This window comes from Hyperolius riggenbachi, chromosome 6 (genome assembly GCF_040937935.1).
Source record: "Hyperolius riggenbachi isolate aHypRig1 chromosome 6, aHypRig1.pri, whole genome shotgun sequence".
In the NCBI taxonomy this organism is placed as follows: domain Eukaryota; kingdom Metazoa; phylum Chordata; class Amphibia; order Anura; family Hyperoliidae; genus Hyperolius; species Hyperolius riggenbachi.
Window position 1 is genome coordinate 63,612,135 of NC_090651.1, and position 13,728 is coordinate 63,625,862.

The 13,728-nt window shown below is 43.9% G+C and overlaps 1 long non-coding RNA gene across 4 annotated transcripts in view; it reads left to right on the plus strand.

Annotated features, from left to right (window-relative positions):
• LOC137520884 (uncharacterized) overlaps positions 1 to 13,728 on the plus strand; it is a 171,311-nt gene that overhangs the window by 113,986 nt on the left and 43,597 nt on the right. For all 4 annotated transcript variants that reach the window (XR_011021967.1, XR_011021968.1, XR_011021966.1 and 1 more), the window contains one exon: positions 1,718 to 1,790. This is a non-coding gene — a long non-coding RNA (uncharacterized lncRNA). The remainder of the gene's footprint in view (positions 1 to 1,717; positions 1,791 to 13,728) is intronic.

The window sequence follows — 13,728 nt, forward strand, 5'->3', positions numbered from 1 at the left end:
GGGGAGGGGGTGTGCGCATGCACCGACTGGCCCTGACTGGTCAAATTAATAGGAGCCCTTAGAGAGGATTCAGAAGGCGGAGGGAGGCGCAGAGGGAGCAATCAGGCCCAAGGGGGCTGGGGAAAGCCCCAGGTATGTATACATTTTTTCTATCCCCCTGTGTCTGGGTCCCTTCAAGTTTACACAGACCCCATCCATGCTGTATTATAGAGCACACTGCAGCTTACACTGTTCTACATACAAAGGGGAACTGCTTGTTCTAATAAGCTGTGAGATGTGATGCTGATGTTTGTTTAATAACTGCAGGTTATCTCAGGTACACTTTAAGTACATATCACATTAAAATCAATCTGAATGTGCTTAGGTAATGTGCTTAGTTAGTAAGTTAATTGCACACATATACTGTACATAATAAGCAGAGCCGGGACAAGGTCCTCCAGCACCCAAGGCTGAGCCACCAAAGTGCGCCCCTCCATCCCTGCCACCCGAGCCATCAAACACTGATTGCTGTTAGACTAAGAGGCGCCACAGGGCCCACAACCTCCCCAACACCTTAATATCTAGTTATCTGGCTTGCAGTCACTGCCATGTATCCCCTTTTCTTATTTCTTTCTGCTTCATACACAATTAGGAATGATAGCTGAATGAATTCTGCGCCCCCTCCTACACTGCGCCCTGAGGCTGGAGCCTCTCCAGCCTATGCCTCGGCCCGGCCCTGATAATAAGTGATTGGGAGAATTTGTTGTCTGTTCCCTTTTTTTGTGACCCGTAGATTTGTCATGCTTGCAATGTCCGACTTTATGTAAATAAATATTCACCTCAGCTTCCCTGAGACCTGTGGTTATTTTTTTTTTTTCATTCCCTGAAAGTTTTCATCCACGCCAAGATCCACAATTTTTCTTTTTTTAAAAAGAAAGATTTACACGTCCAAAATAACACAATACAGTTACACAATGCAAAGTATATCTGCAACTGCTGGTCACAGTAAAGTGAATCTGGACACACCCATGGATCGGTATGCCATTGCGCGGGCACAGGGCATCTGCATGTGGCAGGTAGAAGCCCCAGGTAAGTTTAACTGGATTTTTTAAACTGGCATTAGGCTTTCTTTAAAGCAGTATTGTCACCATAAAAATCAAATTTCAACAGCAACTGGTCTGAGTGTATTAAGTGATGCAGATGCTAATCCTGCATTCAAAACTTGCAAAACTTTTTCTGATGTTATGGTTTGTAGTTATCACATACTTTAGGAGCACTGGCCCTAGTGCCAAACAGTGCCAAATAGTTGAATGCTGGGAGTTCTTTTTATCTATAATATATTACTCCTCTTCCATTTATTTCCCTGCCTAGCTGCTTATCAGCAACACCCTCTGATTACTTGTGTTTACAAGCAAGGCTGAGGTGACTCAGTGATTGGATGTGTAAATAAAAAAGAGACAGTGCAGTTGTTAGTATACACCTCAGTGGGAGTGTCTGAAGACTCTGGGAGGAGGGCAGCTAATGAATACACAATGAGCAAGAGAAGGGGGGGGGGGAATAAGAGTCAGGGAGGATATGATGTCAGCATTAGCTTGGCAAGATGGCCACTGCCTAGAATAGGATTTTCTGCTTTTCCTTTATAAAATTCACAGGAATCATTACGTGGATAGCACAATACATCTGCTATGTAAGTAGAAGTAGTATTTATCTAACTTATATATGTGTTTTTTATTTCTAGGTTAGCATGGGTGTCGCTTGTTCTTTAAGAAGACAATTCTATATTGCAACATTAGAAATTAACTGGATTAAAGGTGACCACATTTAATCTTTTCTTTTCTTTCTTTTTTTTTCTTTTAATGAATACAATTAATTTTATAGATTGGACTTTTGCTCCGTGTGCCACACATGGACATTTAATTTTAATGGAATCAAAACTATAATACTGGAATAAACTGAACAGAATTTATTACCGCATTAATGAAAAACTCCAGAAGCTGAGGAAAAGGACATGCCTTCAGTCCAGCCCTATACAATTTAGGGATTTATGGCAAACCATGTACAGTCTGCTTACATATAAGCATGTATGTGCATGAGGCTACTTTCATAGCTTACATATAAGCCAGTATGTGCGTGAGACTACTTTCATAGCTTACATATAAGTATGTATGTGCGTGAGACTACTTTCATAGCTTACATATAAGCATGTATGTGCGTGAGGCTACTTTCATAGCTTACATATAAGCATGTATGTGCGTGAGGCTACTTTCATAGCTTACATATAAGCATGTATGTGCGTGAGACTACTTTCATAGCTTACATATAAGTATGTATGTGCGTGAGGCTACTTTCATAGCTTACATATAAGCAAGTATGTGCGTGAGGCTACTTTCATAGCTTACATATAAGCGTGTATGTGCGTGAGACTACTTTCATAGCTTACATATAAGCATGTATGTGCGTGAGGCTACTTTCATAGCTTACATATAAGCATGTATGTGCATGAGGCTACTTTCATAGCTTACATATAAGCCAGTATGTGCGTGAGGCTACTTTCATAGCTTACATATAAGCATAGTTGTGTGTGAGGCTACTTTCATAGCTTACATATAAGCATGTATGTGCGTGAGGCTACTTTCATAGCTTACATATAAGCATGAATGTGTGTGAGGCTACTTTCATAGCTTACATATAAGCCAGTATGTGCATGAGGCTACTTTCATAGCTTACATATAAGCATGTATGTGCGTGAGGCTACTTTCATAGCTTACATATAAGCATATATGTGCGTGAGGCTACTTTCATAGCTTACATATAAGCGTGTATGTGCGTGAGGCTACTTTCATAGCTTACATATAAGCATGTATGTGCGTGAGGCTGCTTTCATAGCTTACATATAAGCAAGTATGTGCGTGAGGCTACTTTCATTGCTTACATATAAGCATGTATGTGCGTGAGGCTACTTTCATAGCTTACATATAAGCATGTATGTGCGTGAGGCTACTTTCATAGCTTACATATAAGCATATATGTGCGTGAGGCTACTTTCATAGCTTACATATAAGCATGTATGTGCGTGAGGCTACTTTCATAGCTTACATATAAGCATGTATGTGCGTGAGGCTACTTTCATAGCTTACATATAAGCATGTATGTGCGTGAGGCTACTTTCATAGCTTACATATAAGCATGTATATGCGTGAGGCTACTTTCATAGCTTACATATAAGCATGTATGTGCGTGAGGCTACTTTGATTGCTTACATATAAGCCAGTATGTGCATGAGGCTACTTTCATAGCTTACATATAAGCATGTATGTGCATGAGACTACTCTCATAGCTTACATATAAGCCAGTATGTGCATGAGGCTACTTTCATAGCTTACATATAAGCATGTATGTGCGTGAGGCTACTTTCATAGCTTACATATAAGCATGTATGTGCGTGAGGCTACTTTCATAGCTTACATATAAGCATGTATGTGCGTGAGGCTACTTTCATAGCTTACATATAAGCATGTATGTGCGTGAGGCTACTTTCATAGCTTACATATAAGCATGTATGTGCGTGAGGCTACTTTCATAGCTTACATATAAGCATGTATGTGCGTGAGGCTACTTTCATAGCTTACATATAAGCGTGTATGTGCATGAGGCTACTTTCATAGCTTACATATAAGCATGTATGTGCGTAAGGCTACTTTCATAGCTTACATATAAGCATGTATGTGCGTGAGGCTACTTTCATAGCTTACATATAAGCATATATGTGCGTGAGGCTACTTTCATAGCTTACATATAAGCGTGTATGTGCGTGAGGCTACTTTCATAGCTTACATATAAGCATGTATGTGCGTGAGGCTACTTTCATAGCTTACATATAAGCATAGTTGTGCGTGAGGCTACTTTCATAGCTTACATATAAGCATGTATGTGCGTGAGGCTACTTTCATAGCTTACATATAAGCGTGTATGTGCGTGAGGCTACTTTCATAGCTTACATATAAGCATGTATGTGCGTGAGGCTACTTTCATAGCTTACATATAAGCACAGTTGTGCGTGAGGCTACTTTCATAGCTTACATATAAGCATATATGTGCGTGAGGCTACTTTCATAGCTTACATATAAGCGTGTATGTGCGTGAGGCTACTTTCATAGCTTACATATAAGCATGTATGTGCGTGAGGCTACTTTCATAGCTTACATATAAGCATGTATGTGCGTGAGGCTACTTTCATAGCTTACATATAAGCATGTATGTGCGTGAGGCTACTTTCATAGCTTACATATAAGCGTGTATGTGCGTGAGGCTACTTTCATACTTGCATATAAGCATGTATATGCGTCAGGCTACTTTCATAGCTTACATATAAGCCAATATGTGCGTGAGGCTACTTTCATAGCTTACATATCTGCCCTAAAATGTGAAAGAGCCCTTAGACAACCTCTGAGGCCCTCACAGAGCAGCTGTATTTGTACTGACTTTAGATAACCCACAGGTGCACTCTATTTAGTCATTAGCACTCATCAGGCAATGTCTATAGGCAACTGACTGCACTCAGATCAAAGGGGGCCAAATAATTATGCACACACCACTTTGCAGTTATTTATTTGTAAAAAATGTTTGGAATCATGTATGATTTTCGTTCCACTTCTCACATGTACACCACTTTGTGTTGGTCTTTCATGTGGAACTCCAATAAAATTGATTCATGTTTGTGGCAGTAATATGACAAAATGTGGAAAACTTCAAGTAGGCCGAATACTTTTGCAACCCACTGTATGTGCGTGAGGCTACTTTCATAGCTTACATATACTGTATGCATGAATGTGCGTGAGGCTACTTTCATAGCTTACTGTAATGAATAGCGACATAGCAGCGGCGGTGAATGGCGTTACCACCGCAGCTGCTTCTCTGCCTGCCAGTCTTCCCGCTCCTCGGGCGTCTAGCACGCCGAGGACGGGTGTCTCTGCTGTTCACAGGGGTGCATTAGCGCGTGTGTGCGCTCACCGTCAGGATCTTTATGCCAGGAGGAGGCGCGTCAGCTGACCGGCTGGTCGGCTGGTCGGCTGACGTCACAGGGCACGCTCGCCGCCGCTGATTGGTTGAGGTGCGGTGGGCGTGCCTCAGTGGTCTCCTCCGCTTCATAAGCATGGCGGATTCAGTAGCAACTTGTCTGCTGTTGCGAATACTTCGTATTAGCGCTCAGACCTTAGATAGATCCGGTGTGCTTTGATCCGGGAGGAAACCGGGGATTTCACACAGTGATAGGATTGTTTGATAGCCATAATTATAATTGAAAATTGTATTATCTGTTATGACTCTTGCTTGTTCTGACTATTCTTACTCTCAGTGATTTTGTACTTCTGCCCATCTGATCTTGCTGCCGACTCTGCCTGCTATAACCTTCTTGTCTTTGCCTTCTGACTTTGTACCGTATCTGCCAGCCTGTTGCCAAACTCTGCTAGTCTGACTACTCTACTCTCACCAGAAGGCCCTAGTCTCTGGTGAGGGGTCTGGTACTGTTAGTGCCCACCAGCTCCTCTGGTGTGGCATAGTCAAACCTATCAGTACTATTGTTGCACCAAGCACTACACCTATCTACACTCTTTGCTATTGGTTGCCTCCTCAGCTCTTGTATATCTGTATTATAGGTGATTCTGCAGATCACCATATAATCAGGTATATATCTGCATTATAGGTGATACTGCAGATCACCTAATAATAAGAACTCTGTTAATGCTGACACCAATCGTTACACTTACATATAAACATGTGTGCGTGAGGCTACTTTTATAGCTTACATATAAGCATGTATGGGTGTGAGTCTACTTTTATAATGGTGCTTTGTGGTCCGTCGAGCAGTATAGTTGCATTCAGGCCCGGATTTACATGACAGCAGATGTCCTGGCACCCTACACTGCACGCTCCACCAACCTACAAACCCCGCCGAACTGCACCCCAAGTGTGCTGGCTGTCTCAGCTGTCACTTCTTCCTTACCCGCCATAGGAAGTTACAGGTCTCCCTTAGCATTAGGCAGCCAGAGGTACCCTCAGTATTAAAAACGAGTGGTGCCCCTGAATGAAGTATAAGTGTACCAACACGTTAAAGTGGTAATAAGCTATAAAAATCAACATTTTGAAAACCACTGTAATGTGTTTGCTAAACTTACAACTATGTGACCCTGCCTTATAATCCTTTTATTTATAAGGATACAAGTAGTACCAGTATCATTTATATAATCAGGGCCATTCATTTACCATAAGGCACTGTAGGCGGCTCACTCCCCTCCTCGAGCGTCCCCTGCCCTCCTTCCCTATGCAGAGTCCCTAAGTGGAGCGTAAATGAGAGGTTACTCACCCAACTCTTGGCATTCCACTAACGAGATCTCACTTCATTTGGGGGCACCTTTTTAGCTACTTAATACTGAGGGTTCTTCTGGATACCTTGTGCTAAGGGACACCTGTAGCTACCTATGATTGGCGAGGGAAGTAAGGGAGAAGTGACAGCAGGGCCAGCCAGCCCACTTCCAGTGCGGTTTAACGGGTGTTCGTTGGTTCATGGAGAGTGAATTCTAGGGTGCCAAGACATCCGTGCCTATAGGTTCCAGTGATGTAAATCCGGGCCTGTATATAATAATAGTATTTTTATAGCGCTTTTCTCCCTGGGGACTCAAAGCTCTGTGACCCTGTGTTCTGTAGTCTCAAAGGCTCGCGAAAAGAGGTGGGGTTTTAGCCTTTTCTCACAGCTGTCCAGAGAAGGAGCCTTTCCCACTGACTGTGGAAGTGAGTTCCATAGAGTCGTGGCTGCATGGGAGAAGGCCTGTGTTTAAGGGGATCCTGGCAATAACCAAAGTCATCTTATTTGCAGAGCAGAGGGTGGGTGGACCTATTTCATTACCTAGGTCCTATCAGAGCTGGCCTTAGAGTGTGCGGGGCCTGGGGCGAGTGTCATATGCGTGGCCTAGAGGCATAAGTGAAGGCCATGTACCGTACCACTACAGTCACGGGCTTGTCCACCTCTAAAGCAGTATGCCTTATTATTGTTTACAAACATGTTAAAGGCCCCTAAGCCAACCAATACAGGAACAATTACAATACGTAATGTAATCAAACTACCTATCCCTAGCTCCCCAGCCAGCCTCTACCTATCCCTAGCTCCCCATGAAACCTAGCACCAATCCCCAGCCAGTCTGAAAGCTCCAGCCTGAGCCCCCTCTAGCTCCAGTCCATGCTTGACTTACCTAAATGCCCCTGGGGCCCTCAGGCTGGAGCTCTTGCACGTTACCTTAATCTGACATTTGGCAAGCTTCATGTCAGTGCAGAAATTCATTACAAAAATGCAAACGGCATAGTACAGTAAAGCATGCTGCAGACGAAAACCTAAGCAATAAAAGGGGACGCGGTGCAAAATATAAGGTGTGTAAAACAAAATAGGAAAATCTGAGTATTTGTGAATGGCACACTGCTCAGAACACAAACAGCTAGACTTCTGTAGACCTTTCCTTCACCACCACCAAAATCAACATGGTATGGCAGGCATGACATGCGAGGCCCTCTTCATGTGCGGGGCCTGGGGCGATCGCCCCACTTGCCACCCCCAAAGGCCGCCTCTGGGTCCTATGACTCTTAATCTTTCCATTGCCAGTGACAGAAGGCTGACAGCTGCTGGTGTGAGGTGACTGATAAGATAAGCTGCTGTTGAAACCAGTTCTGTTACTCAGAAATTCCTGTGCAGGGTTCTCAGTGGGGTACATCAAAAAAGGGCATCTGGAAAAAAGGGTGCGGGGTGTAAACGAAAAGCAGTAATACCGTTTATAAAAATATTGTGCTGTATTTCGTTTACAAAAAATATTTTACAAATGTATAAATCATTAAATAATGTGTATGAAATCAGCAATTGTGAAAACGTTAATCTTTCCTGTTTAAAAATCGAAACGTATAATTACGTTTCTTAAAAAAACGATAATATATGTTTAATCGTTATAATTGTATATTATTGTGAATAACCTTCATTTATCGTTTCTTATTTTAATAAAATCTGAAAATATTGTTTATTACGAAGATATAAATATAACTACGTTCGTAATAGGTGTATTAAAACATTAGTAAGTATTACTAACATTTTAATAAAAAACTAAACCTAACCCTACTCTCACACAGAACCCTCCCTGTACCTATCCCTAAACCCTAGACCCCCCTAGTGGTGCCTAAACCTAAGACCCCCCTGGTGGTGCCTAAACCTAAGACCCCCCTGGTGGTACCTAACCCTAAGACCCCCCTGGTGGTACCTAACCCTAAGACCCCCCTGGTGGTACCTAACCCTAAGACCCCCCTGGTGGTGCCTAACCCTAAGGCCCCCCTGGTGGTGCCTAAACCTAAAACCCCCCTGGTGTTGCCTAAACCTAAGACTCCCCTGGTGGTGCCTAAACCTAAAACCCCCCTGGTGGTGCCTAAACCTAAGACCCCCCCTGGTGGTGTCTAAACCTAAGACCCCTCTGGTGGTGCCTAAACCTAAGAACCCCTGGTGGTGCCTAAACCTAAGACCCCCCTGGTGGTGTAAATTGTACTGTAACTATACCTAACCCTACTATCACACAGAACCCTCCCTGTACCTATCCATAACCCCCAGTCACCCCTGGTGGTGCCTAAACCTAAGCCCCCCCTGGTGGTGCCTAAACCTAAGACCCCCCTGGTGGTACCTAACCCTAAGAACCCCCTGGTGGTGCCTACACCTAAGACCCCCCCTGGTGGTGCCTAAACCTAAGACCCCCCTGGTGTTGCCTAACCCTAAAATCCCCCTTTGTAATCGCTTTATTATGTGGATAATAAATGTTTTACAAATAGTGAATGTAAAATATATATTGCAATTTACGTTACGTACTGATCACTTTATTTTGTGAATAATAATGTTTTACAAACAGTAAGGGATAAAATTTAAAATAATGTTTTAGTTAAATACGATAAATATGTTTAGTATTTGTATAAACGTTATTCGTCACGGGCGCATTTTCTGAACTTAAATCATCACAAACAGAGTTGTAAAACATTAAAAATCTCCAGCATCCTTTTTTCCTGTTCGGCGCCCATTAAACGATATTTATTATAGAAGTGAATGGCGGCGCCCTTTTTGTCCACTAGCTGCCGGCACCCTTTTTTCCTGCTTCATCTCAGTGAGAGTATTTATAAACTCTGGGAGGAGGGTGGGCAAATGTACACAAACATTGATGCTTTGATGCAGAGGAGAGAAAAGCAGTAAAGGCTCATACCTACATTGCAGCTTTTTGCATAATTTTCTTGAGGACTGGTGATTTTTTTGCGCAACGTCACAACGTGGGATTGTTTCCACAATCTCACAATGTGGGTACATGCACACAATTAACCAAATTACATTTTACAATGTGCAGCAATCATGTCTGTCACAGCAGATCAGATCTTTAAGATCCCCAACAATTCCAGCAGAACGCTCCAGGCTATGTGAGCGCAGCCGAGAGCAGTGCGATCGCGAGCGTCTCGCCTGCGCACTCACACAGGGGCAAAAAATGCCGGTCGGCATCTGCAACAAAGGGGACCCTGGGTGACCAGCTGGGAGCAGAGCTGCGGCCAGGGACAAATAGGCTGCCAGGGGCTGGAGGAAGCCCCAGGTAAGTAGATCTTGTATTTTCTTTTCAGTTCAGATAGAAATTAAATCGCGATTAGAACTTTAGAGACACTAAAGTTGGGGAATGTCAGGGACAACAAATTAAAATAAAATAGTAAAAGCGCTCGCTTCACATATAGCAAACAACTGTTCGTATGCTTGTTCTTAAAGGGAGCCAGAGAGGAACGAGGGGTGAAAAAGGGCAAAGATTTTATACATACCTGGGGCTTCTTCCAGCCCCATAAGCCTGAATCGCTCCCACGCCGCCGTCCTCAGCTTCCTGGATCCGCCGATACCGGGCCCGTCACTTCCGGCGGACGCGGCCAATTGTCCGCATCACAGGGGCTCCCTCCATACATGTACGCATGCGGCTGTGCAGTAAGCAGCCACATGCGTATCTGTATGGGGAGAGCACCCTGTGATGCGGAGAATTGGCCGCGTCCGCCGGCCGACTTGCCGACTCGCGGCAATGACGGGACCCGGTGGCGGCGGATCCAGGCAGCGGAGGACGGCGGCGTGGGAGCGATCCGTGCGTATGGGGCTGGAGGAAGCCCCAGGTATGTATAGTTCATCCTCTATGGTTCCCTTTAACAGTCAATGGATTCTGCACTGACAGTCGTCAAGTGCTGCAATTAAGTCTCTGGATTACTGCCAGCGATGGTCAAATGGTAATGCTATAATTGCGCTCTTGACTTAGCTGGCCTAGCGTCTCGGTGGTGTTGAGCAGTGCACGGCGGTTTCATTGAGGGGATACGGGGATCAATTGGTGGCCACCCAGGATCTGACTCCACTCAAACCCACATGTTATCGACCATAGCCGGCTCACACCCCCTTGTTTTTTTAATCTTGGAAGCTTTTTATCAATAAAATCGGAATTACACTATAGGAGGCTGGTCTTCCTGTGTTTTTCTCCCCACATGCTTCATAATCACAAGGATCTAACCAGGCACGTATCAAGCTTGCACCTGATCAGGAGGAGCGGCATTGAGAATGTCAGGGACAGTTTTCTTCTTTTTTCAGTTTATAAATGATCAAAAACCTAACTGCGGACAGTACAAAGCAGAGGTTATGTGAGCTAAACTAGTATTTGTCTTCTGATTTATGTGTTTCTTTCTTCACTTAACTATGGCTTATAATTTAGCTTTAATCATTCATTATTGCACACCAAAGGCACTTCTATTAAATGTGATGCCCTATAGCAGTGATGGCTAACCTTGGCACTCCTGCTGTGGTAGAACTACAAGTCCTATGAGGCATTGCAATACTCTGACAGCTCTGACCATAATTTGGGGAGGCAGAGGCATGATGGGATTTGTAGTTTTGTCACAGCTAGAGTGCCAAGGTTAGCCATCACTGCCCTATAGTTACCTGAAGATCGGTAGTGCAGTGACGTAGCAATAGGGGTTGCAGGTCTCAACCGCACTGGGGCCCTCCCTCAACTGCAGTATTGACTCATTATTGGTCCTGTGCTTGTAATGATCACTTCTATAGATGCTTTGAATGATAATAAACATAAACTGTTCCCCATCTCCTTCTTGCACCTCTAACACTGTGTATAGCAGGTTTCGGTGTGCTGCATCAATTGTTATGTACAGTGGAGGAAATAATTATTTGACCCCTCACTGATTTTGTAAGTTTGTCCAATGACAAAGAAATGAAAAGTCTCAGAACAGTATCATTTCAATGGTAGGTTTATTTTAACAGTGGCAGATAGCACATCAAAAGGAAAATCGAAAAAATAACCTTAAATAAAAGATAGCAACTGATTTGCATTTCATTGAGTGAAATAAGTTTTTGAACCCCTACCAACCATTAAGAGTTCTGGCTCCCACAGAGTGGTTAGACACTTCTACTCAATTAGTCACCCTCATTAAGGACACCTGTCTTAACTAGTCACCTGTATAAAAGACACCTGTCCACAGAATCAGTCAATCAAGCAGACTCCAAACTCTCCAACATGGGAAAGACCAAAGAGCTGTCCAAGGATGTCAGAGACAAAATTGTAGACCTGCACAAGGCTGGAATGGGCTACAAAACCATTAGCAAGAAGCTGGGAGAGAAAGTGACAACTGTTGGTGCGATTGTTCGAAAATGGAAGGAGCACAAAATGACCATCAATCGACCTCGCTCTGGGGCTCCACGCAAGATCTCACCTCGTGGGGTGTCAATGGTTCTGAGAAAGGTGAAAAAGCATCCTAGAACTACACGGGAGGAGTTAGTGAATGACCTCAAATTAGCAGGGACCACAGTCACCAAGAAAACCATTGGAAACACATTACACCGCAATGGATTAAAATCCTGCAGGGCTCGCAAGGTCCCCCTGCTCAAGAAGGCACATGTGCAGGCCCGTCTGAAGTTTGCCAATGAACACCTGAATGATTCTGTGAGTGACTGGGAGAAGGTGCTGTGGTCTGATGAGACCAAAATAGAGCTCTTTGGCATTAACTCAACTCGCTGTGTTTGGAGGAAGAAAAATGCTGCCTATGACCCCCAAAACACCGTCCCCACCGTCAAGCATGGGAGTGGAAACATTTTGCTTTGGGGGTGTTTTTCTGCTAAGGGCACAGGACAACTTAATCGCATTAACGGGAAAATGGATGGAGCCATGTATCGTGAAATCCTGAACGACAACCTCCTTCCCTCTGCTAGGAAACTGAAAATGGGTCGCGGATGGGTGTTCCAGCACGACAATGACCCAAAACATACAGCAAAGGCAACAAAGGAGTGGCTCAAGAAGAAGCACATTAAGGTCATGGAGTGGCCTAGTCAGTCTCTGGACCTTAATCCAATAGAAAACCTATGGAGGGAGCTCAAGCTCAGAGTTGCACAGAGACAGCCTCGAAACCTTAGGGATTTAGAGATGATCTGCAAAGAGGAGTGGACCAACATTCCTCCTAAAATGTGTGCAAACTTGGTCATCAATTGCAAGAAACGTTTGACCTCTGTGCTTGCAAACAAGGGTTTTTCCACTAAGTATTACGTTTTTTACTGTTAGAGGGTTCAAAAACTTATTTCACTCAATGAAATGCAAATCAGTTGCTATCTTTTATTGAAGGTTATTTTTCGATTTTCCTTTTGATGTGCTATCTGCCACTGTTAAAATAAACCTACCATTGAAATGATACTGTTCTGAGACTTTTCATTTCTTTGTCATTGGACAAACTTACAAAATCAGTGAGGGATCAAATAATTATTTCCTCTACTGTATAGAGTGCTTGGGGTGGGGGGGGGGGCAGGGCAATGTAAAGCTTGCACTGGGGCCCATAGCTTCTTAGCTACGCCATTGCAGATGTGTATTTCATATATAGCATTTGCTGATGTGCAGCATGTAAAATGTAAAAGGACATTTCTATTCCTATTATAAACATGTCACAGTTGCGTTTATAGTCCCTCGTTGCCTGCAGAGGCAATAATATTGTTTGTGACAAGATAAAGAAACACCAGCTTCGCAGCCAATTGACCTTGGAAATGATTATCAAACAGTTCTAAAGTATGATTTTTATTTTCAGGAAGCTCTATGTAAAGCAGCTTGCAAACAATGCCAGGCTGCATTCTAAAGATATGTATTTCCAATTCTGCTGGATTTAAATAACAGGTTTCTCTGCAAGCAGGCCCAGATTTACCTCACAGGAGCCTAGGCACAGATGTCCTGGACTCCTGGCACCCTAGACTTCACCCCCATGAACCTACAAACCCACTCCAAACTAGCATTTAGTTTAAAGGAAATGTAAAGTAAAAAAACCCCCAAAAAGCCGTTTCTTGCAGCCCCCTGCAATCATCCTGTGCCTAAGCAGTCCTTCCGCGTTGAACCCCTCAAAGCATTGTTCATATCACAACCATATTTTGCATTGCTCCTGGCTGTGGTTGCACGATCTAGGACTTGCACAGCAGCTGGGCCAGTGCCTGCGCACTACTGCACGACTCACTCGCTGACCCAGTCACACAGAAGAGGCTGCAAGGGGACATTTAGGTGACAAAGGAGGGAGACGCTTATGGCTCTGGTATCCTTTAAAGTGTACCTAAAATGGTACACTGGGCCTTATTTATACTTACCTGGGGTTTCCCTCCAGCCCCATGAGGAACGTGGCCTCCCTTGCCGTCCTCTTCGG